At 37.0% G+C, this 26070-nt stretch overlaps 1 protein-coding gene across 1 annotated transcript in view; it reads right to left on the reverse strand.

The window, feature by feature from the left end:
- The window catches only part of THSD7A (thrombospondin type 1 domain containing 7A), a 741583-nt gene that overhangs the window by 693454 nt on the left and 22059 nt on the right, over positions 1-26070 (reverse strand). The gene's annotated exons all lie outside the window — the stretch shown is intronic.

The following is a 26070-nucleotide window of genomic DNA, read 5'->3' on the forward strand; positions in this document are numbered from 1 at the left end:
CTACGTTGCCTCTTTTGGATTGTATTACATATTTAAACATGCTGCTCTATATTGTTTTCTATTATTTTATGATTCCAATCTTATTTCTCCATGGAAATGATACATATTATCCTGGGAAACTCAATTCAAAGATGTGCTATAATTCAAAAAGTCTTTTCTATGTCTGAAGCTTGGAATTGAAAAATAAGTAGTAAATATATCCTCTGTTTTCCTTCCTTAGAAAGACGACATGGAGTAAGAGGCAGATTGCCTGGGATTAAATTCCAGGGTACTGTACACCAGCTAGGAGTCTATACAATGTACTTAATATCTCTGTGCTGAAGTTTCCTCCTCTATAAAACAGTTATCACCTACTTCACATGATTACTATAAAGATTAAATAACATATATAAAGGGCTTAAAACAATTCTTGGTAAGCATTGTGTGTTGCCTGTTATGTTTGTGACCATTATTACTACTACTACTGTTATTTACATATTCAAGTCGCTCTGCTCAGTATGTATTTCCTTTCTTCCTTCACTTGGCAAAATATTTCTCATTTTTCAAAACCTGACTCAAAAAACTGTACTGAACCTTTAAAACAATGTCGCTTTTCAGTGCTACCATAACACTCTTTATGGCTATAATTATTAAACAAATAATATTGAAATTATCTATTTGAATGTCTAATACCCTGTATACACCTGCTTCCTCCCTCCCCATAGTAAGGCTTTAAGTTCCTGAAGGGCAAGTGTCCTTTCTCCATTTGTTCCCTGAAACTGATGCACGGCTGTGTCAGGGATCCCCAAGGACAACCCCAACGGTTCAGTGGTTCACTAGCAGGGCTCACAGGACTTAGCACGCAGTTGCACTCATCGCTATGATTTACCACAGTGAACAGATACAAAGCAGAATCAGCAAAGGGAAAAAGTGCATGGGGCAAAGACCAGAGGAAACTAAGATGTTAAGAGCCCTCTCTCTGTGGAGTCACACAGGACATGCTTTTTTGCCCTCCAGCATAGAACTGTGGTAATACATGCAAAGTATTGTCTACCAGGGCAGCGCATTAGAGCTTCAGAGTTGAATGGTTTATATTGGGGGTTCATCACATAAGGTACTCTCTGCCTCACTAATAGTAAAATCCCAGACTCACAGAAGAAAAGCAGATATTCAGCATAAACAACACTTTATACGGTCTATATCTCATTTAGCTAAAGTTTCATATCACTGTAGGGAACTGTTTACTATTCAAGTTCCCATATGTCAGTCAAGGTCCAGTCTTGCAAGTAGGCCTTTCTTTCCTGCACAAGAGCCTAACACATAAAATTTAATCAATAACTATTTGTGTAACCTGGACTAAGTGAGTTAACCTAACCAATGAAACAATGTTAACAGGAATAAAACAAACCCAACTCCCCAAATCTCATAACTTATAATGCAACTATAATACCAGCTAATCATGAACACATTCGTCTAAAACATTTTTCTGGACACTCACACTGTATTATGTATTGTATTAGGTCTTGCAAAGATCAGTAAGACAGGCACTCTGTTATAAAATGGACGCATTCACGTAGGAAAGTCAGCTGTATAAAGAAATACTTAGAACTAGCTGTACACAGTGTATATATACATATATATAATTATAGCAGTACTGATAGTAATAAAAATCACTTTTATTTTATATAAATATTTCAATATTCTTAGGAGTCAGATAATTAAGTGCTTCAATTAAAATATGTTTCAAAAAGTGTCAACCAATTCCCAAACCTAAATTTGTGGTTCTGATTTGGATAGTATGTTAGATAAAATACTCTGAAGAATCTTACTGCTACAAAACAACTGAATCAGATGTAAAGCATGCTTTGTTTTTTCTTGGTTTCCAGAAATTAGAGGGAATAAGCCTTTATGGAGGGGTGGGGGAGGGGGAGCAAGCATACAAATTAAATCCTGAAACCAGGGCAGAAACCTATGAACTAGAAGCAAATACGAAAGCTGGGTTTGGCCTGTGGGCCAACCTCAATATCAACGGTGGAACTGGAGCTATGCCCTGGGCCCACCGCAAAGTAGGAGAGCTGAGTGCGAGCTTGGGTGTGGGCAGGGATTGTAAGGAGGGAGAGAGGAAGTGAGGGGGAGAGAAGATCCATAGCTTTCAGCAGATTCCCACTGGAGTGTACTTTCAAAACAAATTAGGATGCACAGAACCAGAAGTTTGCAGTCCATCTAAAAAGATGGCTTTAAGAATCCGGGCACTAGAAAGAACCAAGATGGTGGAGTAGAAGGATGTGCTCTCACTCCCTCTGGCGAGAACACCAGAATCACAGCTGGCTGCTGGACAATCATCAACAGGAGGACACTGGAACTCAGCAAAAAAGATAACCCATATCCAAAGACAGAGGAGAGGCCACAATGAGATGGTAGGAGGGGCGCAATCACAGTAAAATCAAATCCCATAACTGCTGGGCGGGTGACTCACAGACTGAAGAACACTTACACCACAGAAGTCCACCCACTGGAGTGAAGGTTCGGAGCCCCACGTCAGGCTTCCATACCTGGGGGTCCAGCAATGGGAGGAGGAATTTCTAGAGAATCGGGCTTTGAAGGCTAGTGGGATTCGATTGCAGGACTTCGACAGGACTGGGGGAAACAGAGACTCCACTCTTGGAGGGCACACACAGAGAGGTGTGTGCATCGGGATGCAGGGGAAGGAGCAGTGACTCCAGGGGAGACTGAACCAGACCTCCCTGCTGGTGTTGGAGGGTCTCCTGTAGAGGCGGGGGGTGACTGTGGCTCACAGTGGGGACACAGACGCTGGCAACAGAAGTTCCGGGAGGTACTCCTTGGCTTGAGCCCTCCGGGAGTCTGCCATTGGCCCCACCAAAGAGCCCAGGTAGACTCCAGTGTTGGGTTGCCTCAGGCCAAACAGCCAACAGGGAGGGAACCCAGCCCCACCCATCAACAGTCAAGTGGATTAAACTTTTACTGAGCTCTGCCCACCAGAGCAACAGTCAGCTCTGCCCACCACCAGTCCCTCCCATCAAGCCTCTTAGATAGCTTCATCTACCAGAGGGCAGACAGCAGAAACAAGAAGAACTACAATCCTGCAGCCTGTGGAGCAAAAACCACATTCACAGAAAGACAGACAAGATGAAAAGGCAGAGGGCTATGCACCAGATGAAGCAACAAGATAAAACCCCAGAAAAACAACTAAGTGAACTGGAGATAGGCAACCTTCCAGAAAAAGAATTCAGAATAACGATAGTGAAGATGATCCAGGACCTCGGAAACAGAATGGAGGCAAAGATCAAGAAATGCAAAAATGTTTAACAAAGACCTAGAAGAATTAAAAAACCAACAAACAGAGATGAACAATACAATAACTGAAATGAAAACTACACTAGAAGGAATCAATAGTAGAATAACTGAGGCAGAAGAACGGATAAGTGACCTGGAAGACAGAATGGTGGAATTCACTGCTGCAGAACAGAATAAAGAAAACAGAATGAAAAGAAATGAAGACAGCCTAAGAGACCTCTGGGACAACATTAAACACAACAACATTTGCATTATAGGGGTCCCAGAAGAAGAGAGAGAGAAAGAACCAGAGAAAATATATGAACAGATTATAGTCGAAAACTTCCCTAACATGGGAAAGGAAATAGCCATCTAAGTCCACGAAGCACAGAGAGTCCCATACAGGATAAACCCAAGGAGAAACACTAGGAAACACACAGTAATCAAACTGGCAAAAATTAAAGACAAAGAAAAATTATTGAAAGCAGCAAGGGAAAAATGACAAATAACATACAAGGGAACTCCCATAATGTTAACAGCTGATTTCTCAGCAGAAACTCTACAAGCCAGAAGGGAGTGGTATGATATACTTAAAGTGATGAAAGGGAAGAACCTACAACCAAGATTATTCTACCCGGCAAACATCTCATTCAGATTCGATGGAGAAATCAAAAGCTTTACAGACAAGCAAAAGTTAAGAGAATTCAGCACCACCAAACCAGCTCTACAACAAATGCTAAAGGAACTTCTCTAAGTGGGAAACACAAGAGAAGAAAAGGAACTACAAAAACAAACCCAAAACAATTAAGAAAATGATCATAGGAACATACATATCGATAATTACCTTAAACGTGAATGGATTAAATGCTCCAACCAAACGACACAGGCTTGCTGAATGGATACAAAAACAAGACCCATATATATGCTGTCTACAGGATACCCACTTCAGACATAGGGACACATACAAACTGAAAGTGAGGGGATGGAAAAAGATATTCCATGCAAATGGATCTCAAAAGAAAGCTGGAGTAGCAATATTCATATCAGATAAAATAGACTTTAAAATAAAGAAGGTTACAAGAGACAAGGAAGGACATTACATAATGATCAAGGGATCAATCCAAGAAGAAGATATAACAATTATAAATATATATGCACCCAACATAGGAGCACCTCAATACATAAGGCAACTGATAACAGCTATAAAAGAGGAAATCGACAGTAACACAATAATACTGGGGAACTTTAACACCTCACTTATACCAATGGACAGATCATCCAAACTGAAAATAAGTAAGAAAACAGAAGCTTTAAATGACACAACAGACCAGATAGATTTAATTGATATTCATAGGACATTCCAACCAAAAACAGGAGACTACACTTTCTTCTCAAGTGCGCATGGAACATTCTCCAGGATAGATCACATCATGGGTCACAAATCAAGCCTCAGTAAATTTAAGAAAATTGAAATAATTTCAAGCATCTTTTCTGACCACAACGCTATGAGATTAGAAATGAATTACAGGGAAAAAAACGTTAAAAACACAAATACATGGAGGCTCAACAATATGTTACTAAATAACCAAGAGATCACTGAAGAAATCAAAGAGGAAATCAAAAAATACCTAGGGACAAATGACAATCAAAACACGATGATCCAAAACCTATGGGATGCAGCAAAAGCAGTTCTAAGAGGGAAGTTTATAGCTATACAAGTCTACCTCAAGAAACAAAAAAAATCTCAAATAAACAATCTAACCTCTAACAATCTAATCTTACACCTGAAGGAACTAGAGAAAGAAGAACAAACAAAACCCAAAGTTAGCAGAAGGAAAGAAATCATAAAGATCAGAGCAGAAATAAATGAAATAGAAACAAAGAAAACAATAGCAAAGATCAATAAAACTAAAAGCTGGTTCTTTGAGAAGATAAACAAAATTGATAAACCATTAGCCAGACTCATCAAGAAAAAAGGGAGAGGACTCAAATCAATAAAATCAGAAATGAAAAAGGAGAAGTTACAACAGACACTGCAGAAATACAAAGCATCCTGAGAGACTACTACAAGCATCTTTATGCCAATAAAATGGACAACCTGGAAGAAATGGACAAATTCTTAGAAAGGTATAACCTGCCAAGACTGAACCAGGAAGAAACAGAAAATATGAACAGACCAATCACAAGTAATGAAATTGAAAGTGTGATTAAAAATCTTCCAACAAAAAAACGTCCAGGACCAGATGGCTTCACAGGTAAATTCTATCAAACATTTAGAGAACAGCTAACACCCATCCTTCTCAAACTCTTCCCAAAAATTGCAGAGGAAGGAACACTCCCAAACTCATTCTATGAGGCCACCATCACCCTGATACCAAAACCAGACAAAGATACTACAAAAAAAGAAAATTACAGACCAATATCACTGATGAATATAGATGCAAAAATCCTCAACAAAACACTAGCAAACAGAATCCAACAACACATTTAAAGGATCATACACCATGATAAAGTGGGATTTATCCCAGGGGTGCAAGGATTCTTCAATATACGCAAATCAATCAATGTGATACACCATATTAACAAATTGAAGGATAAAAACCATATGATCATCTCAACAGATGAACCATATGATCATCTCAATAGATGCAGAAAAAGCTTTTGACAAAATTCAACACCAATTTATGATAAAAAAACTCTCCAGAAGGTGGGCATAGAGGGAACCTACCTCAACATAATAAAGGCAATATACAACAAACCCAAAGCAAACATCATTCTCAGTGGTGAAAAACTGAAACCACTTCCTCTAAGATCAGGAACAAGACAAGGATGTCCACTCTCACCACTATTATTCAACATAGTTTTGGAAGTCCTAGCCATGGCAATCAGAGAAGAAAAAGAAATAAAAGGAATCCAAATCGGAAAAGAAGATGTAAAACTGTTACTGTTTGCAGATGACATGATACTATACATAGAGAATCCTAAAGATGCCACCAGAAAACTACTAGAGCTAATCAATGAATTTGGTAAAGTTGCAGGATACAAAATTAATGCACAGAAATCTCTTGCATTCCTATACACTAATGATGAAAAATCTGAAAGAGAAATTAAAGAAACACTCCCATTTACCATTGCAACAAAAAGAATAAAATATCTAGGAATAAACCTACCTAGGGAGACAAAAGACCTGTATGCAGAAAACTATAAGACACTAATGAAAGAAATTAAAGATGATACAAACAGATGGAGAGATATACCATGTTCTTGGATTGGAAGAATCAACATTGTGAAAATGACTATACTACCCAAAGCAATCTACAGATTCAATGCAATCCCTATCAAATAACCAATGGCATTTTTTACAGAACTAGAACAAAAAATCTTAAAATTTGTATGGAGACACAAAAGACTCCGAGTAGCCAAAGCAGTCTTGAGGGAAAACAACGGAGCTGGAGGAATCAGACTCCCTGACGTCAGACTATATTACAAAGCTACAGTAATCAAGACAATATGGTACTGGCACAAAAACAGAAACATAGATCAATGCAACAAGATAGAAAGCCCAGAGATAAACCCACGCACCTATGGTCAACTAATCTATGACAAAGGAGGTAAGGATATACAATGGAGAAAAGACAGTCTCTTCAATAAGTGGTGCTGGGAAAACTGGACAGCTACATGGAAAAGAATGAAATTAGAACACTCCCTAACACCATACAGAAAAATTAACTCAAAATGGATTAGAGACCTAAATGTAAAACTGGACACTATAAAACTCTTAGAGGAAAACATAGGAAGGACACTCTTTGACATAAATCACAGCAAGATCTTTTTTGATCCACCTCCTAGAGTAATGGAAATAAAAACAAAAATAAACAAATGGGACCTAATGAAACTTCAAAGCTTTTGCACAGCAAAGGAAACCATAAACAAAACGAAAAGACAACCCTCAGAATGGGAGAAAATATTTGCAAACGAATCAATGGACAAACAGTTAATCTACAAAATATATAAGCAGCTCATGCAGCTCAATATTAAAGAAACAAACAACCCAATCCAAAAATGGGCAGAAGACCTAGACATTTCTCCAAAGAAGACATACAGATGGCCAAGAAGCACATGTAAAGCTGCTCAACATCATTAATTACTAGAGAAATGCAAATCAAAACTACAATGAGGTATCACCTCACACCAGTTAGAATGGGCGTCATCAGAAAATCTACCAACAACAAATGCTGGAGAGGGTGTGGAGAAAAGGGAACCCTCTTTCACTGTTGGTGGGAATGTAAATTGATACAGCCACTATGGAGAACAGTATGGAGGTTGCTTAAAAAACTAAAAATAAAATTACCATATGATCCAGCAATCCCACTACTGGGCATATACCCAGAGAAAACTATAATTCAAAAAGACACATGCACCCCAATGTTCACTGCAGCACTATGTACAATAGCCAGGTCATGGAAGCAACCTAAATGCCCATCGACAGACGAATGGATAAAGAAGTTGTCGTACATATATACAATGGAATATTACTCAGCCATAAAAAGGAACGAAATTGAGTCATTTGTTGAGACGTGGATGGATCTAGAGACTGTCATACAGAGTGAAGTAAGTCAGAAAGAGAAAAACAAATATCGTATGTTAACGCATATATGTGGAACCTAGAAAAATGGTACAGATGAACCAGTTTTCAGGGCAGAAATTGAGACACAGATGTAGAGAACAAATGTATGGACACCAAGGGGGGAAAGGGGTGCGGTGGTGGTAGTGGTGGTGTGATGAATTGGGCGATTGGGATTGACATGTATGTATACACTGATGTGTATAAAATTGATGACTAATAAGAACCTGCTGTATAAAAAAAGTAAATTAAATTAAATTCAAAAATTAAAAAAAAAGAATCCGGGCACTAGATGCTAATCTGGAAGCACTGGAGAACTGAGAAAGAATCATTCCAAGTTCCAAAACAATAGGTCACTATATTTGAAAGATAGATTGGGAGAAGATTCAGCACTGAGAAATGCAAAGAAATAATCGGTTTTGAAAGAAGTAATAAGCTTATCTGTGTGGATTTAGTAAAATATACCTTCTCATCCTGCTCCAGTTTACTAGAAAATATTGAATAATTTTGAGCAATCATATGTGATTTAATAACTTCCACCCTCCCACTCTTACCAGGGTTTATATAAAATTGACATCTTTGAAGTTTGTCTTCTTTGAAAGTATTAAATATTGGGATAAAGAAAATTAGAATGTAGAAATTCTTCTTGATTAGCTGTAGATCCTCTGAAAAAAATATAGCTAAGCTTTGAACAGCATCTTTGTTAAAAAAAATGACAGAACTCAATATCCATATGAAAGAGATAAATTTATATAAATATGAAGATGTGGTATTTGTGAATAAATGACCATTGCTTCTCGCAACTAGCAGATTTTTTACTGTTACACATTATTAAAACACATAATTTTTTTAAATGTCATTATATGTGATCTAAAAATTCTATCTCCACAAATATTAACAATTAGCTTAAATATATCTCATCCTAAATGACATCACAATATCTCCATGTGTAGCCAATTTAAGATTTATCAATCAGCTCATAAAAATTCCAATGAAATGGATTACAAAACTATCACGGTAGTCAGTGCATCATGAATACTATAAAGATTCTCATTTGCTATTTAACTCAACTGCTGCTTACCTTTACAGATGAAAGATTATATGTACATATATACATAATTTTTGCCATTATTTTAAATATTTCTATTCATGCTTGGAGCAGGGGAGAAAACAGATATCCAAAGTATATCTTAGATGCTAATATTTATATAATATAGACTATTTGGGTAATATGGTTTAACATTATTTAGCAATTTATTAATTCAGGTAAGACTGCCTAAATTCAACCCCAAGGCCTGAATGCTCTGTACATTTTTAAATCAAACAACACTGACAATGTTAACAGGAATATGACACAAAGTAAAGCAGAATATACTTTATCTTTCTATATCTATTTATATAGCTACATTAATCTGAATTGGCTACATTATGCTGCAGTTACAATCTTTCATTGTTTCAGGGACTCAGCCTGAGAAAGGCTTCAACTCCATGTTACAAAAATTGCCAAGACAAAGTAGAGAGGGGGGACAGAAGGAGAGGAGACAATTCTGTACCACTCACCAACTCTCAAGTTTTTGCTTCTGTTCACATTCCATTAGCCAAAGCAAATGGATGACATATCTAATTTCTTCAGCTTATGGGGAATGTCAGTCCTATCATATGCCCAGAAACTGGGGAGTCAATAACATTTGGTGAACAGCACTAATCATTACTGTAAGAGTCAAATACGTGCCAAGCACCGTGGTAGTTACTACAGGCATCCATGCTATAAACACAGAAGTATAGTCTTTTAATTTAAGAGTATATATCATCAGAACTGTTCCTCAAAGTCTTTCATTTTACATTTCTTATTTTGTTCTCCCAAAAGATTATTGGAAAATTGTTATTTAGTTGAAAATGTCAGGGGAAAAAAAGGTCTCATACCAAAAAGACACATTACTTTCTTTAATATTTCTTTTAACTATAGTTTTTCCTAAATTAAGCAGTTTGAAATCAAATTATTCTTGGTACAAGTGATTCATAATTACTCTTGGTACACTGATCCATTCAATCAACATTTATGAAGTTCCTACAATTCATAAGCTCAGAGCTAGTTGTTATGCAAGCTTTAAAGATATCTCTAAGTTTCCCTACCACAAGATACTTAAAATTGCATTACTCAATTTCTTACTGAATGATGACTTAAATCCATCTGTGTGGAGTGTCTTGGGTTCTAATACAGCACTACAGGTCTAAGTATGTAATTGAGATACATATAGTTTTTTGGTGTTTTGGGGGGTTTTTTTGTTTTTGTTTTTTTACAGAGAACTTAGCAGTATTACCTCAGTTCTCAAGCACAAACAATTAAAGCAAACACTATTAAAATCTCATTGTAGCAGAATAGTTTTAAAGAATCAGCTAACCAAATAATATTTTTAAATGGTGTTAGATTGGAAGAGCTATCTAGTGGGAAGTCACAGGGTTGTGTTCTATTCAATGTTTTGCCAAAGACTAAATTCTCGATATAAAAGCAGTACTCATTCATGATGACAAAGAGCATAGACAAAGCATAAGGAAAAGCCAGCGTCATGTATGTTTCATTATTCAGCAATAATCTGGAAGCCAACACCTGTGATTTATTCCATTTTTAACTCTATCACCATACCACTAGTCCTAGCTTGTTTCCTCAGAATTCTAAATTAGCTTCCACTCTTGAAAATTTTGAAATGTTTGTTTCCAAGAAAGTAATTTGGTCATCTTAGGCCTTGACTCATGCAAACTCTAAAACACTATCTATGGAAAATATTATCTGAGTTAAATGTGACACAGGCTAGTGAAGTATAAGGATCTAGATTCTCAATTGCATCAAACTCTTCCAAAGTCCTACAGATGTCACAGAAGTATGTTCACATGGTCATATGCTTTTACAAAATTTTTACAAATTAGATTTTAGCCACTTTCAATTAAGACCACTGGCTCTTTTCACTGCTTCTGCTCTGTGATTCTTCCCATATTCTGGGTGCCATTAAACTGGCTACAAGCATTGTTTTGATATTCAGCTAAGGCACAATTGATTTGGGAACAAATGTGGCAAAATATATTTGAGTTTTAGTCATGTTTATGTATATTTATGTAATTGTAGCTGTCTAGGCTTAGGAATGACTTTCAAGCATATTCCTAATGACCACTCAGCCAATGATTCTTTCATGGAAGTACAGGGCCAGAGATCATAGTGTATTTTGAATGTTCCCTGCAGGGGCCAGCACGAGAAGTATGTAGGTATTAGAAGAGAAACATGCTTAAATGTAGCCAGAAGATGGTTGTTGGAAAATTACTCTAGCTTTTATAACCATATATGATGAAACAAAGAGGTTCTCTCAACTCTGACAATCCTAGAATTTTATATGACATCCATAAAAAGTTGTGAGGCTGCAAGCAACTTTTCTATACTATCAATTTAAGATAAAAATTTTATTTAAAAAAAATTTTTTTAAATTTAAATTTAAAAAAAATTTAAATTTAAAAAAAATTAAAACAATTAAATAAAAAATTAAAACAAAAGAAATAAAATAAAAATTCAGACAATCATACTACAGGAAAGACATTCATACTTTGTTCTTTTTATAGATAAAGATATGAAATTATTGTCGTGTGAAGAAGTGGTCAAAGTATGCAGCCAAAACATGGGAAAATATATTGTAGAAGTGTTTTAGACAGTTAATTGATAACATGACATTATTTTTCAGGATGTTGCAATGGCCATGGTATCTACCAGCTTCTGAAGACATATAACTCTGATTTCTTTTCTCAGTCTAAATAACCATTTCATATGTAAATCTGTATTTGTGTGATTATAGATATATTTTTTACAGAGCCCTCCCAAAATTGCTCTAGCTTTAACTTAGGTCACTCAAAATTTGGAGCCACCCCTGAATCAGGACCTCCAGCATCACCATTCATCATCTTTATCATCACCATCTCCACTACAGTCAAGGCGGAATTATGCAAGAATGACAACTGAAAAACTCCAATCCCAAATTTCTTCTATAAATCTATAATATTTGAGCTGTCAAAATTGGTGGAGGTGTGTATGTGTATTTCATAAGAAAGTTTATTTATCCCTCTCTGTTCTGTTCTTCCAAAAATAATGAAGGAGGCTATGATAGCTGGTTTATCATCTCCCTCCCTTTACCACCCTCAGTCTGGTAAAGTATATCAGTCACATCATTGATGATGACTCAGTTTCAGCTGCCTTATATGGATAAAATAAGAAGGTTGGGCTGGATAAGCTCCAAGTCCTTCTGGCTTTTACTTACTATGATTATACCTCAGATATTAACCCAGTTTAGGATATTCAACAGACAAATGTATAAGTTATATTATTTTAAAATTATATGAACCCATCACCAAAGGCCAATGACTTAAACAGTCGTGCCTGTGTAATGAAGCCTCCATAAAAACCCCAAAGGATGGATCTCCAGGAGCTTCCACGTTGGTGAGCACATGGGGATGTGGGGAGAGTGGTGCGCTCAGAGAGCATGGAGGCTCCGCGTCCTTCCCACATGATTTGCCCCAAAGCAACACTTCCATCTGGCTGTGTCTGAGTTATATCATTTTATGATAAACCGGTGATCTGCTGACCTTGTACAAGGGCTCTGACATGGAGGACTTCGGGTTCAGTGTAGCAGATGGCTTGCTGGAGAAAGGAGTATGTGCCAAAAATATTCGCCCAGCTGGGCCAGATCTTCGTGGCTTAAAGCCCTACGATAGGCTCTTACAGGTTAATCATTACCGAATGAGAGACTTTGACTACTGCCTTGTTGTGCCTCTCATAGCAGAATCTGGTAATAAGCTAGACTGGGTTATTAGTAGAAACCCCCTGGCTTCACAGAAGTCCATAGAACAGACTCTACCAGGAGGAGAATGGAGTGAACAGAACAGTGCTTTTTTCCAACAGTTGAGCCACGGTGGTAATTTGGAGATAAGAGAACCCACTAATACATTATAGCGACGCTTTTTATAAAGCAGGACAAAAGACGATATCTACATGGTGCTCAAAAAAAAACCCTTTAAGATTTCTGTGACATTTGAAGCACAGATAATCACGTGGCATTAACTGCATGCACAGGGGTCTTTTAAATCTCATGGCTCATGTTCACTTCCCCTTTCAAGTTGAAGAGGTTTCTTTGTTGGTGATCACTGTGGTATACGACAGGCAAACCTCTGCCAAGCCCAAGGGTAGAGAAAAAGAAAAACAAGCAGGCCACCCATTTCTACAGTTAACATCAGAGGAAATTTTTTACAAGTCCATCTTCCTATTCCTTTCTTTTTTTTTTTTTTAACATCGTTATTGGAGTATAATTGCTTTACAATGGTGTGTTAGTTTCTGCTTTATAACAAAGTGAATCAGTTATACATATACATATGTTCCCATATCTCTTCCCTCTTGCGTCTCCCTCCCTCCCACCCTCCCTATCCCACCCCTCTAGGTGGTCACAAAGCACCGAGCTGATCTCCCTGTGCTATGCGGCTGCTTCCCACTAGCTATCTATTTTACGTTTGGTAGTGTATATATGTCCATGCCACTCTCTCACTTTGTCACAGCTAACCCTTCCCCCTCCCCATATCCTCAAGTCCATTCATTAGTAGGTCTGTGTCTTTATTCCCTTCTCGCCCCCAGGTTCTTCATGACCTTTTTTTTTCTTTTTTCCCCTTCGATTCCATATATATGTGTTAGCATACGGTATTTATTTTTCTCTTTCTGACTTACTTCACTCTGTATGACAGACTCTAGGTCCATCCACCTCACTACAAATAACTCAATTTCGTTTCTTTTTATGGCTGAGTAATATTCCATTGTATATATGTGCCACATCTTCTTTATCCATTCATCTGTTGATGGACACTTAGGTTGCTTCCATGTCCTGGCTATTGTAAATAGAGCTGCAATGAACATTTTGGTACATGACTCTTTTTGAATTATGGTTTTCTCAGGGTATATGCCCAGTAGTGGGATTGCTGGGTCATATGGTCTATTTTTCGTGTTTTAAGGAACCTCCATACTGTTCTCCATAGTGGCTGTATCAATTTACATTCCCACCAAGAGTGCAAGAGTGTGAAATTAAGAAAACACTCCCATTTACCATTGCAACAAAAAGAATAAAATATCTAGGAATAAACCTACCTAAGGAGACAAAAGACCTGTATGCAGAAAACTATAAGACACTGATGAAAGAAATTAAAGATGATACAAATAGATGGAGAGATATACCATGTTCTTGGGTTGAAAGAATCAACATTGTGAAAATGACTCTACTACCCAAAGCAATCTACAGATTCAATGCAATCCCTATCAAACTACCAGTGGCATTTTTCACAGAACTAGAACAAAAAATTTCACAATTTGTATGGAAACACAAAAGACCCTGAATAGCCAAAGCAATCTTGAGAAAGAAAAATGGAGCTGGAGGAATCAGGCTCCCTCACTTCAGACTATACTACAAAGCTACAGTAATCAAGACAGTATGGTACAGGCACAAAAACAGAAACATAGATCAATGGAACAGGATAGAAAGCCCAGAGATAAACCCATGCACATATGGTCACCTTATCTTTGATAAAGGAGGCAAGAATATACAGTGGAGGAGATTAACCAAGATGGCGGAGTAGAAGGACGTGCTCTCACTCCCTCTTGCGAGAGCACCAGAATCACCACTGGCTGCTGGACAATCATTGACAGGAAGACCCTGGACTTCACCAAGGAGGATACCCCGCGTCCAAGGACAGAGGAGAAGCCACAGTGAGACGGTAGGAGGGGCGCAATCAGAGTAAAATCAAATCCCATAACTGCTGGGTGGGTGACTCACAGACTGGCGAACACTTATACCACAGAATTCCACCCACTGGAGTGAAGGTTCTGAGCCCCACGTCAGGCTTCCCAACCTGGGGGTCCGGCAACGGGAGGAGGAATTCCTAGAGAATCAGACTTTGAAGCCTAGTGGGAATTGATTGCAGGACTTTGACAGGACTGGGGGAAACAGAGACCCCACTCTTGGAGGGCACACACAAAGTAATGTGTGCATCGGGACCCAGGGGAAGGAGCAGTGACCCTGGGGGAGACTGAACCAGACCTACCTGCTGGTGTTGGGGGGTCTCCTGCAGAGGCGAGTAGTGGCTCTGTTTCACCGTGGGGATAAGGACACTGGCAGCAGAGGTTCTGGGAAGTTCTCCTTGGCGTGAGCCCTCCCAGAGTCTGCCATTAACCCCACCAAAGAGCACCGGTAGGCTCCAGTGTTGCGTTGCCTCAGGCAAAACAACCAACAGGGAGGGAACCCAGCCCCACCCATCAACAGTCAAGTGGATTAAGGTTTTACTGAGCTCTGACCGCCACAGCAACAGGGAGGGAACCCAGCCCCACCCATCAACAGTCAAGTGGATTAAGGTTTTACTGAGCTCTGACCGCCACAGCAACAGTCAGCTCTACCCACCACCAGAGCCTCCCATCAAGCCTCTTAGATAGCCTCAACCACCAGAGGGCAGACAACAGAAGCAAGAAAAACTACAATCCTGCAGCCTGTGGACCAAAAACCACAGTTACAGAAAGATAGAGAAGATGAAAAGGCAGAGGGCTATGTACCAGATGAAGGAACAAGAAAAAACCCCAGAAAAACAACTAAATGAAGTGGAGATAGGCAACCTTCCAGAAAAAGAATTCAGAATAATGATAGTGAAGATGATCCAGGACCTCGGAATAAGAATGGAGGCAAAGATTGAGAAGATGCAAGAAATGATTAACAAAGACCTAGAAGAATTAAAGAACAAACAAACAGAGATCACCAATACAATAACTGAAATGAAAACTACACTAGAAGGAATCAATAGCAGAATAACTGAGGCAGAAGAACGGATAAGTGACCTGGAAGACAGAATGGTGGAATTCACTGCTGCAGAACAGACTAAAGAAAAAAGAATGAAAAGAAATGAAGACAGCCTAAGAGACCTCTGGGACAACATTAAACGCAACAACATTCGCATTATAGGGGTCCCAGAAGGAGAAGAGAGAGAGAAAGGACCAGAGAAAATATTTGAAGAGATTATAGTCGAAAACTTCCCTAACATGGGAAAGGAAATAGCCACCCAAGTCCAGGAAGCACAGAGAGTCCCATACAGAATAAACCCAAGGAGAAACACGCCGAGACACATAGTAATCAAAGTGGCAAAAATTAAAGACAAAGAAAAATTATTGAAAGCAGCAAGGGAAAAACGACAAATAACATACAAGGGAACTCCCATAAGGTTAACAGCTGATTTCTCAGCAGAAACTCTGCAAGCCAGAAGGGAGTGGCATGATATACTTAAAGTGATGAAAGGGAAGAACCTACAACCAAGATTACTCTACCCGGCAAGGATCTCATTTAGATTTGATGGAGAAATCAAAAGCTTTGCAGACAAGCAAAAGCTAAGAGAATTCAGCACCACCAAACCAGCTCTACAACAAATGCTAAAGGAACTTCTCTAAGTGGGAAACACAAGAGAAGAAAAGGACCTACAAAAACAAACCCAAAACAATTAAGAAAATGGTCATAGGAACATACATATCGATAATTACCTTAAACGTGAATGGATTAAATGCCCCAACCAAAAGACATAGACTGGCTGAATGGATACAAAAACAAGACCCATATATATGCTGTCTACAAGAGACCCACTTTAGACCTAGGGACACATACAGACTGAAAGTGAGGGGATGGAAAAAGATATTCCATGCAAATGGAAATCAAAAGAAAGCTGGAGTAGCTATACTCATATCAGATAAAATAGACTTTAAAATAAAGAATGTTACAAGAGACAAGGAAGGACACTACATAATGATCCAGGGATCAATCCAAGAAGAAGATATAACAATTATAAATATATATGCACCCAACATAGGAGCACCTCAATACATAAGGCAACTGCTAACAGCTATAAAAGAGGAAATCGACAGTAACACAATAATAGTGGGGGACTTTAACACCTCACTTACACCAATGGACAGATCATCCAAAATGAAAATAAATAAGGAAACAGAAGCTTTAAATGACACAATAGACCAGATAGATTTAATTGATATATATAGGACATTCCATCCAAAAACAGCAGATTACACGTTCTTCTCAAGTGCGCACGGAACATTCTCCAGGATAGATCACATCTTGGGTCACAAATCAAGCCTCAGTAAATTTAAGAAAATTGAAATCATATCAAGCATCTTTTCTGACCACAACGCTATGAGATTAGAAATGAATTACAGGGAAAAAAACGTAAAAAGGACAAACACATGGAGGCTAAACAATACGTTACTAAATAACCAAGAGATCACTGAAGAAATCAAAGAGGAAATCAAAAAATACCTAGAGACAAATGACAATGAAAACATGACGACCCAAAACCTATGGGATGCAGCAAAAGCGGTTCTAAGAGGGAAGTTTATAGCTATACAAGCCTACCTAAAGAAACAAGAAAAATCTCAAGTAAACAATCTAACCTTACACCTAAAGAAACTAGAGAAAGAAGAACAAACAAAACCCAAGTTAGCAGAAGGAAAGAAATCATAAAGATCAGAGCAGAAATAAATGAAATAGAAACAAAGAAAACAATAGCAAAGATCAATAAAACTAAAAGTTGGTTCTTTGAGAAGATAAACAAAATTGATAAGCCATTAGCCAGACTCATCAAGAAAAAGAGGGAGAGGACTCAAATCAATAAAATCAGAAATGAAAAAGGAGAAGTTACAACAGACACCGCAGAAATACAAAGCATCCTAAGAGACTACTACAAGCAACTTTATGCCAATAAAATGGACAACCTGGAAGAAATGGACAAATTCTTAGAAAGGTATAACCTTCCCAGACTGAATCAGGAAGAAACAGAAAATATGAACAGACCAATCACAAGTCATGAAATTGAAACTGTGATTAAAAATCTTCCAACAAACAAAAGTCCAGGACCAGATGGCTTCACAGGTGAATTCTATCAAACATTTAGAGAAGAGCTAACACCCATCCTTCTCAAACTCTTCCAAAAAATTGCAGAGGAAGGAACACTCCCAAACTCATTCTATGAGGCCACCATCACCCTGATACCAAAACCAGACAAAGACACTACAAAAAAAGAAAATTACAGACCAATATCACTGATGAATATAGATGCAAAAATCCTCAACAAAATACTAGCAAACAGAATCCAGCAACACATTAAAAGGATCATACACCACGATCAAGTGGGATTTATCCCAGGGATGCAAGGATTCTTCAATATACGCAAATCAATCAATGTGATACACCATATTAACAAATTGAAGAATAAAAACCATATGATCATCTCAATAGATGCAGAAAAAGCTTTTGACAAAATTCAACACCCATTTCTGATAAAAACTCTCCAGAAAGTGGGCATAGAGGGAACCTACCTCAACATAATAAAGGCCATATATGACAAACCCACAGCAAACATCATTCTCAATGGTGAAAAACTGAAAGCATTTCCTCTAAGATCAGGAACGAGACAAGGATGTCCACTCTCACCACTATTATTCAACATAGTTTTGGAAGTCCTAGCCACGGCAATCAGAGAAGAAAAAGAAATAAAAGGAATACAAATTGGAAAAGAAGAAGTAAAACTGTCACTGTTTGCGGATGACATGATACTATACATAGAGAATCCTAAAACTGCCACCAGAAAACTGCTAGAGCTGATTAATGAATATGGTAAAGTTGCAGGATACAAAATTAATGCACAGAAATCTCTTGCATTCCTATACACTAATGATGAAAAATCTGAAAGAGAAATTATGGAAACACTCCCATTTACCATTGCAACAAAAAGAATAAAATACCTAGGAATAAACCTACCTAGGGAGACGAAAGACCTGTATGCAGAAAACTATAAGACACTGATGAAAGAAATTAAAGATGATACCAACATATGGAGAGATATACCATGTTCTTGGATTGGAAGAATCAACATTGTGAAAATGAGTATACTACCCAAAGCAATCTACAGATTCAATGCAATCCCTATCAAATTACCAATGGCATTTTTTACGGAGCTAGAACAAATCATCTTAAAATTTGTATGGAGACACAAAAGACCCCAAATAGCCAAAGCAGTCTTGAGGGAAAAAAATGGAGCTGGAGGAATCAGACTCCCTCACTTCAGACTATACTACAAAGCTACAGTAATCAAGACAGTATGGTACTGGCACAAAAACAGAAACATAGATCAATGGAACAAGATAGAAAGCCCAGAGATTAACCCACGCACCTATGGTCAACTAATCTATGACAAAGGAGGCAAAGATATACAATGGAGAAAAGACAGTCTCTTCAATAAGTGGTGCTGGGAAAACTGGACAGCTACATGTAAAAGAATGAAATTAGAATACTCCCTAACACCATACACAAAAATAAACTCAAAATGGATTAGAGACCTAAATATAAGACTGGACACTATAAAACTCTTAGAGGAAAACATAGGAAGAACACTCTTTGACATAAATCACAGCAAGATCTTTTTTGATCCACCTCCTAGAGTAATGGAAATAAAAACAAAAATAAACAAATGGGACCTAATGAAACTTCAAAGCTTTTGCACAGCAAAGGAAACCATAAACAAGACGAAAAGACAACCCTCAGAATGGGAGAAAATATTTGCAAATGAATCAACGGACAAAGGATTAATCTCCAAAATATATAAACAGCTCATTCAGCTCAATATCAAAGAAACAAACACCCCAATCCAAAAATGGGCAGAAGACCTAAATAGACATTTCTCCAAAGAAGACATACAGATGGCCACGAAGCACATGAAAAGATGCTCAACATCACTAATTATTAGAGAAATGCAAATCAAAACTACAATGAGGTATCACCTCACTCCTGTTAGAATGGGCATCATCAGAAAATCTACAAACAACAAATGCTGGAGAGGGTGTGGAGAAAAGGGAACCCTCTTGCACTGTTGGTGGGAATGTAAATTGATACAGCCACTATGGAGAACAGTATGGAGGTTCCTTAAAAAACTAAAAATAGAATTACCATATGACCCAGCAATCCCACTACTGGGCATATACCCAGAGAAAACCGTAATTCAAAAAGACACATGCACCCGAATGTTCATTGCAGCACTATTTACAATAGCCAGGTCATGGAAACAACCTAAATGCCCAACAACAGACGAATGGATAAAGAAGTTGTGGTACATATATACAATGGAATATTACTCAGCCATATAAAGGAACGAAATTGAGTCATTTGTTGAGACGTGGATGGATGTAGAGACTGTCATACAGAGTGAAGTAAGTCAGAAAGAGAAAAACAAATATCGTATATTAATGCATGTATGCGGAACCTAGAAAAATGGTACAGATGAGCCAGTTTGCAGGGCAGAAGTTGAGACACAAATGTAGAGAATGGTCATATGGACACCAAGGGGGGAAAACTGCGGTGAGGTGGGGATGGTGGTGTGCTGAATTGGGCAATTGGGATTGACATGTATACACTGATGTGTATAAAACTGATGCCTAATAAGAACCTGCAGTATAAAAAAACAAACAAAACAACTAATACTAAACTTTCATTGGGTTATTTGTATGGAAATATGTTAATATAAATGTTGCAGACATTACATGAAATTTCTAAAAATCTTATATTTGTATTTGTATGGAAATATGTATGGAAATATGTTAATATAAATGTTTCAGACATTACATGAAATTTCTAAAAATCTTATATTTGTATTTGTATGGAAATATGTATGGAAATATGTTAATATAAATGTTTCAGACATTACATGAAATTTCTAAAAATCTTATATGTTCTGGTATAATGTTATAAGTAATAATCCTAGTTATTACTTTAAAATGTATATCTCAGAAATAACTAATTTTCTTGTCAACTGCATTATTATGAACTTTCATCAAATCTTTAACCGTGGTCATTTTTAAGTCTTTTGTCATTTACAGACAGTTCTGGGTGTACTCTGATGATTTTGCAAATATGTTCCTATAAAAGGGTTTCATCTTCAAGAAATTCATGGAAAAGACTCTGACAAGTACAGGTTTCTGGTAACTGACTGTACTGCTGAACTGAATGAATAAGCATTTTCAGAACTCTAATGAAAAACTGATGAACTCATAAAAGTGCTAACAAAAGATCAAGATGAAAAAAAAATTAATTACATGGGACTGAGTGAACTGATGAGGATGAGTATAATTTTTGTGACTTTCTGTCTGAATTTAAAAAAAAAAAAAAATCCCACAAGGACTCAGAGGCAAAGAATATACAAATCAATTTTCACTGCAAAGTAAAGGAGCTGTTACAGTGGAGGATTACTGGACTGAATGTCAATATTATGACATAGTATGAGTGTGTTTCATGTTTGGTAATTGCAATCATTGTTGCTTTTGTTGTGGTCATCCATGTACAATGCTTGGTGTCAGTCTATTTATGTCTTGTAAAAATAAAATACAGTGTGTGTGTGTGTGAATAAAAAAAAAAATAAAAAAATAAAAAAAAGAATATACAGTGGAGAAAAGACAACCTCTTCAGTAAGTGGTGGTGGGAAAACTGGACAGGTACATGTAAAAGTATGAAATTAGAACACTCCCTAACACCATACACAAAAATAAACTCAAAATGGATTAAAGACCTAAATGTAAGGCCAGACACTATCAAACTCTTAGAGGAAAACATAGGCAGAACACTCTATGACATAAATCACAGCAAGATCCTTTTTGACCCACCTCCTAGAGAAATGGAAATAAAAACACAAATAAACAAATGGGACCTAATGAAACTTAAAAGCTTTTGCACAGCAGAGGAAACCATAAACAAGACCAAAAGACAACCCTGAGAATGGGAGAAAATATTTGCAAATGAAGCAACTGACAAAGGATTAATCTCCAAAATTTACAAGCAGCTCATGCAGCTCAATATCAAAAAAACAAACAACCCAATCCTATTCCTTTTTAAAATGAGAAGTGTCTGTTTGAAAATGTTCTCTATTTCCTTAATTCACTTTGAAATCAGTTTCTTACTACGAAATCATTCTTGTAAGAATTTAACCAACAGGCTTTTCATAAAGCTGGCTCTACTAGGAGAACTAGTTTGGTGAACTGCTGGAACTGCTGCTATGGGAGAGGTACAGGTATAAAATCATCTTACAACGTTTCAGCAATGATGCATGTAGGCGACCGTAATAGGTGGTGGTAAATGTTTTGCCCAAGTATAGGAATGATTTTAACTAAGATGTATGCTATTCCCTATGCAACAAATTATCAAACAGGGTATGTCTTGTGACCTGTTTTTTTTTTTAAGGACACATTTTTAATAGGTGAAAAATCTCTGATAATGAATTAGGGTGTTTAGCAACACTGAGAATTAGTTATTTTTAAAATTCAAGACTAAGAATTTAAGAGAGAATGAAGAGTCTATTAAAATGAGATTTATCTTAATGATAGGCAAATCAAACTCATACTCTTGACATGTTTTGAAAACTGGTTATATTGAGGGGTGTACAGTACATGTACTTAAAAATGACACTGGACTGTCTTTTGTTCTGAGCCATGCCACTTACTGAAATTGTAAATACATTTTTCACAAAATGCATTGCCAATTATTATCATCCCTCAAAGCAATAAATTGTGACAGTTGCTTTTAATGTTTGTCAGCATCTGTTTTCATTTGCTCAGATATTCTGAATAGTTACACTAATAACTGTTATTTGGTGAATATAAAAAAAATAGATCTGTATATTAATTGTAGAATCTCCATACTGAAACAATTATTTTCCATTTTTATTTTGGTCAATAATTCAAATAACTTCTTAGGTAAAGCATTTGAACACTGTGTCCTTTGTTTAAGGAAAAAAGTTCACCTTTCTTTTTTGTGCAAAGAAATGTATTATTTCAATCATAGTTCAGAACCACCAGGGCAAGAAAGTATAAAGCAGAATCATGTTAAGGAAAAAAAAAAAGATCATGAGTCACTTAAATATGTATTTTTATTTGTAACAAACAAGTATTAAACTGTAAGGTATTTTTGTACAAATTTAACACTTTAATAGCATGGTATTTATCGTCTATGTATGGTTTTGGGGAATTAAAAATTGTTGCAAATATTTGTATGGAAAAAAAAAACCCTCTACCAAATGGAAGAAACAGTGATTTTAAAAAGCAAAGAAAAAAAAATTATATGAACCTTATAAATAATAAATGAGATGAGCATGCAATATATCCTCTGGTTATACTATACATATATCCTCGATTTTGGAGAAAGTGGCCAGATGGGAGGAATTTTGAGGCCAAGGGAACAGAGCAGGCAAAGATTTAAGGTAAAGGAGAACATAATTATTGGGGGAGCTGGAAGTTTTTTATAACTGTAATATTCTACTACGGTTATTAGTATGTGATCAAAATAAGGCTGATGCAATTAAAAGGAGCCAATTTTAGATGCTGTATGTCATTCATGTGAAGAATCTGGAAATTTGAGAACACATGTCTCCGTGTTCAGAAGAGTGATGTGATCAAATTGGTCCATGTATTAGTTTCCCACTGCCACTATAACAAATTACCACAATTTTAGTGGTTTAAGACACAAATCTATTATCTTACAGCTCTGGAGGCAGAGGTCTGAAATGGGTCTCATGAAGCTAAAATCAAGGTGTCCACAGAGATGCATTTCTTCTGAAAGCTGTAAGGGAGAAACAATTTCTTGTATTTTCTAATTTCTAGAGGCCACCTGCATTACCTGGCTTGTAGCTGTTATCACTCCACCCCCTTTGTCACATCTTCTGATTCTCCTTCCTTGCTCTTTCCCTTAGCAAGACTAAGGGACATTTATTATATTTTACCCACCCAGATGATCCAGGATAATCTCCCCATCTGAACATCCTTAATTTAAATGCACCTGCAAAATTCGTTTTGCCACGTAAAATGCCATATTCACAAGTTCTAGAAGTTGGGACATGGACATCTATGGAGGCCATTTTCTGCCTTCCATATTGACTTAGATAATCTCTCTACTATCATTTTAAAATATTTAATCAATTCTCTGTAGCAAGACGTACATGAGTGGCTGTGGCTAAAAGGATGAACAAAATATGCATAGTCTCTTCTCTCATAGCATATAGAAGCTGGTAGAAGAGGAAGGTATTAGTCAAATTATCATGCAAATATACAATTATACTGTGTAATTATAGCAAGAAACTGATTATCAAGATTAAGAAACTGAATTTAAAGTACAGAAAGCTACAGCAGTTTATGAGAGGGAGATCAAATATAGCCTACAGTATCAAAGAAGGCTTTCCTAAGCAACTGAGAATAAAAACAAAAGTAAAATGAAAAGTGCCTAGTATTTCATTTGTGAGGTCTATTAGATGGTGGAGAAAGCTTATTAGGTTTTCTTGAGAAGCACATTAACAGTTAAGAACATAGGAATAACCCAGATTTCACTGAACTGAATAAAATGGCAGGTGAAAAACCTCAGGTAAGATATGCTGACAACTCTTCCAAGAAGTTTTGCTAAGAGGAGGGAGAGGGGAAAAAAACTAGAAGAGAACGTGAATTTGAAGGAGAAACAAAAAGAAAATAAACATGTATGAGAAAGTAAAAATAGCAAGGTTGAGGTTAAAGATATAGTATTAGGAAGGAATAACTGATTAACAAAAGACCCCAAACCAGCTGGGAAGACATGGAACCCAGAGCCCAGATGGAGGAACAAACCTTAGAAGAATCACTCTGTTCATTGTATCAGAAGGGAAAGAGAAAGTATGATGTGAAGTTAAATTTTAGGTGTGCAGATGAGAATTAGAGAGTTCCTTTGTCATAGAGTTCATTTCCTACAAAAGTGGGCGGCATGGTCCTATGTGCTTAGCAGCCAAAGTGGCATCATGGAGAAGACAGGACAGTTGGACTGATGAAAAATTAATGTTTTACCAAGGAGATGAGATGGAAAATGGTGGATAATGGAGTAGAGGGTATTGCCAAGAAAGTGGTTATGTCATATATAAATGAAATTTTAAAAAACTGAAGAGAGGAGAGAGCTAAATAGAAGAGTCATATCACTAACTCCTTCAATTCACTCATTCACTTGACAGATATCTATCAAGACATACTATGTGCCAAGATCTACCTAGGCATTAAAGAGTCAAGGAAACAGCAATTTCAGAAAAGTTAAAGAAGTGAAGTAGTATGACAGAAAGCTGGAAAGATAAAGTTATGGTCTGAAAATGAGATTTGAAATCAAGGTTACAGATATTATCAGTTAGGAATGGCTGATATATGTATCAGAAACAAAAGTGGTTTAAGGAAAAGGTAATGAACTGGCTCAAGTAAATGAAAAGTCCAAGGGATGAGTTAGCTTAATGCCAGAAGACCCAGGGCTCAAATATCAGGACTTGGAATATCTCCATTCTTGGGTATAAAACATGTTTTTTTTGGTTTCATTCCCAGGTACAATAGGTGTCAAAGTGTTTCCTACAGAGCAAATGGCCATAGAAACCTTAGCCTCATATCCTTTCAGTCACATCCAATAAGAAACACCAAGGGTTTTTCCCAACCTTCCACAAATATTCTGTGAAAGAAAAAGATTGGACCAGCTTAGGTTAGGCTAAACTAGTTACTGTTACTAGTTACTAGCAATACTTTGGCTTCCAAGGGGGTTCTCCAGAAAGAGAACCGTCAAGACAAATGGCCTTGGATCCCCAAGGCAGGAATGAATAAAATGAAATAGAGGACTGTAGCTAGAAGAATGCAAATGGGATGCTGGAGAAGTAAACTATGAACATCCACTAAAAAGACATAGTTTTTCTATTTCTAATGTTAGTATCTCCTCTTATATGGCCACAAGAGTTGATGGCTAACAAGGATGGGAGGTAGAACTCATTAGAACTGAGAAATTCAAAGTAGTGTTGCTTCACCAGGTTAGATATTAAAGTCACCTGGGACAATGGCACATCTTGGGAGAAAGTAGTAGACTTCTATGTGCAAAAGGCTTTTAAAATAAAAGTGAATGAGAAGGCTGATGGAGGGAAATAAAGAAGGTAGAGATGGCAAAGCTAGACGACTCAAGCCTACTATTATTTTTCTAAATAATGTTATATCCCACATATTGTCAAATACCATTTTAATCGATATTTTAATATTATCCTTGAAA

This window comes from Balaenoptera musculus, chromosome 9, assembly GCF_009873245.2.
Source record: "Balaenoptera musculus isolate JJ_BM4_2016_0621 chromosome 9, mBalMus1.pri.v3, whole genome shotgun sequence".
In the NCBI taxonomy this organism is placed as follows: Eukaryota; Metazoa; Chordata; class Mammalia; order Artiodactyla; family Balaenopteridae; genus Balaenoptera; species Balaenoptera musculus.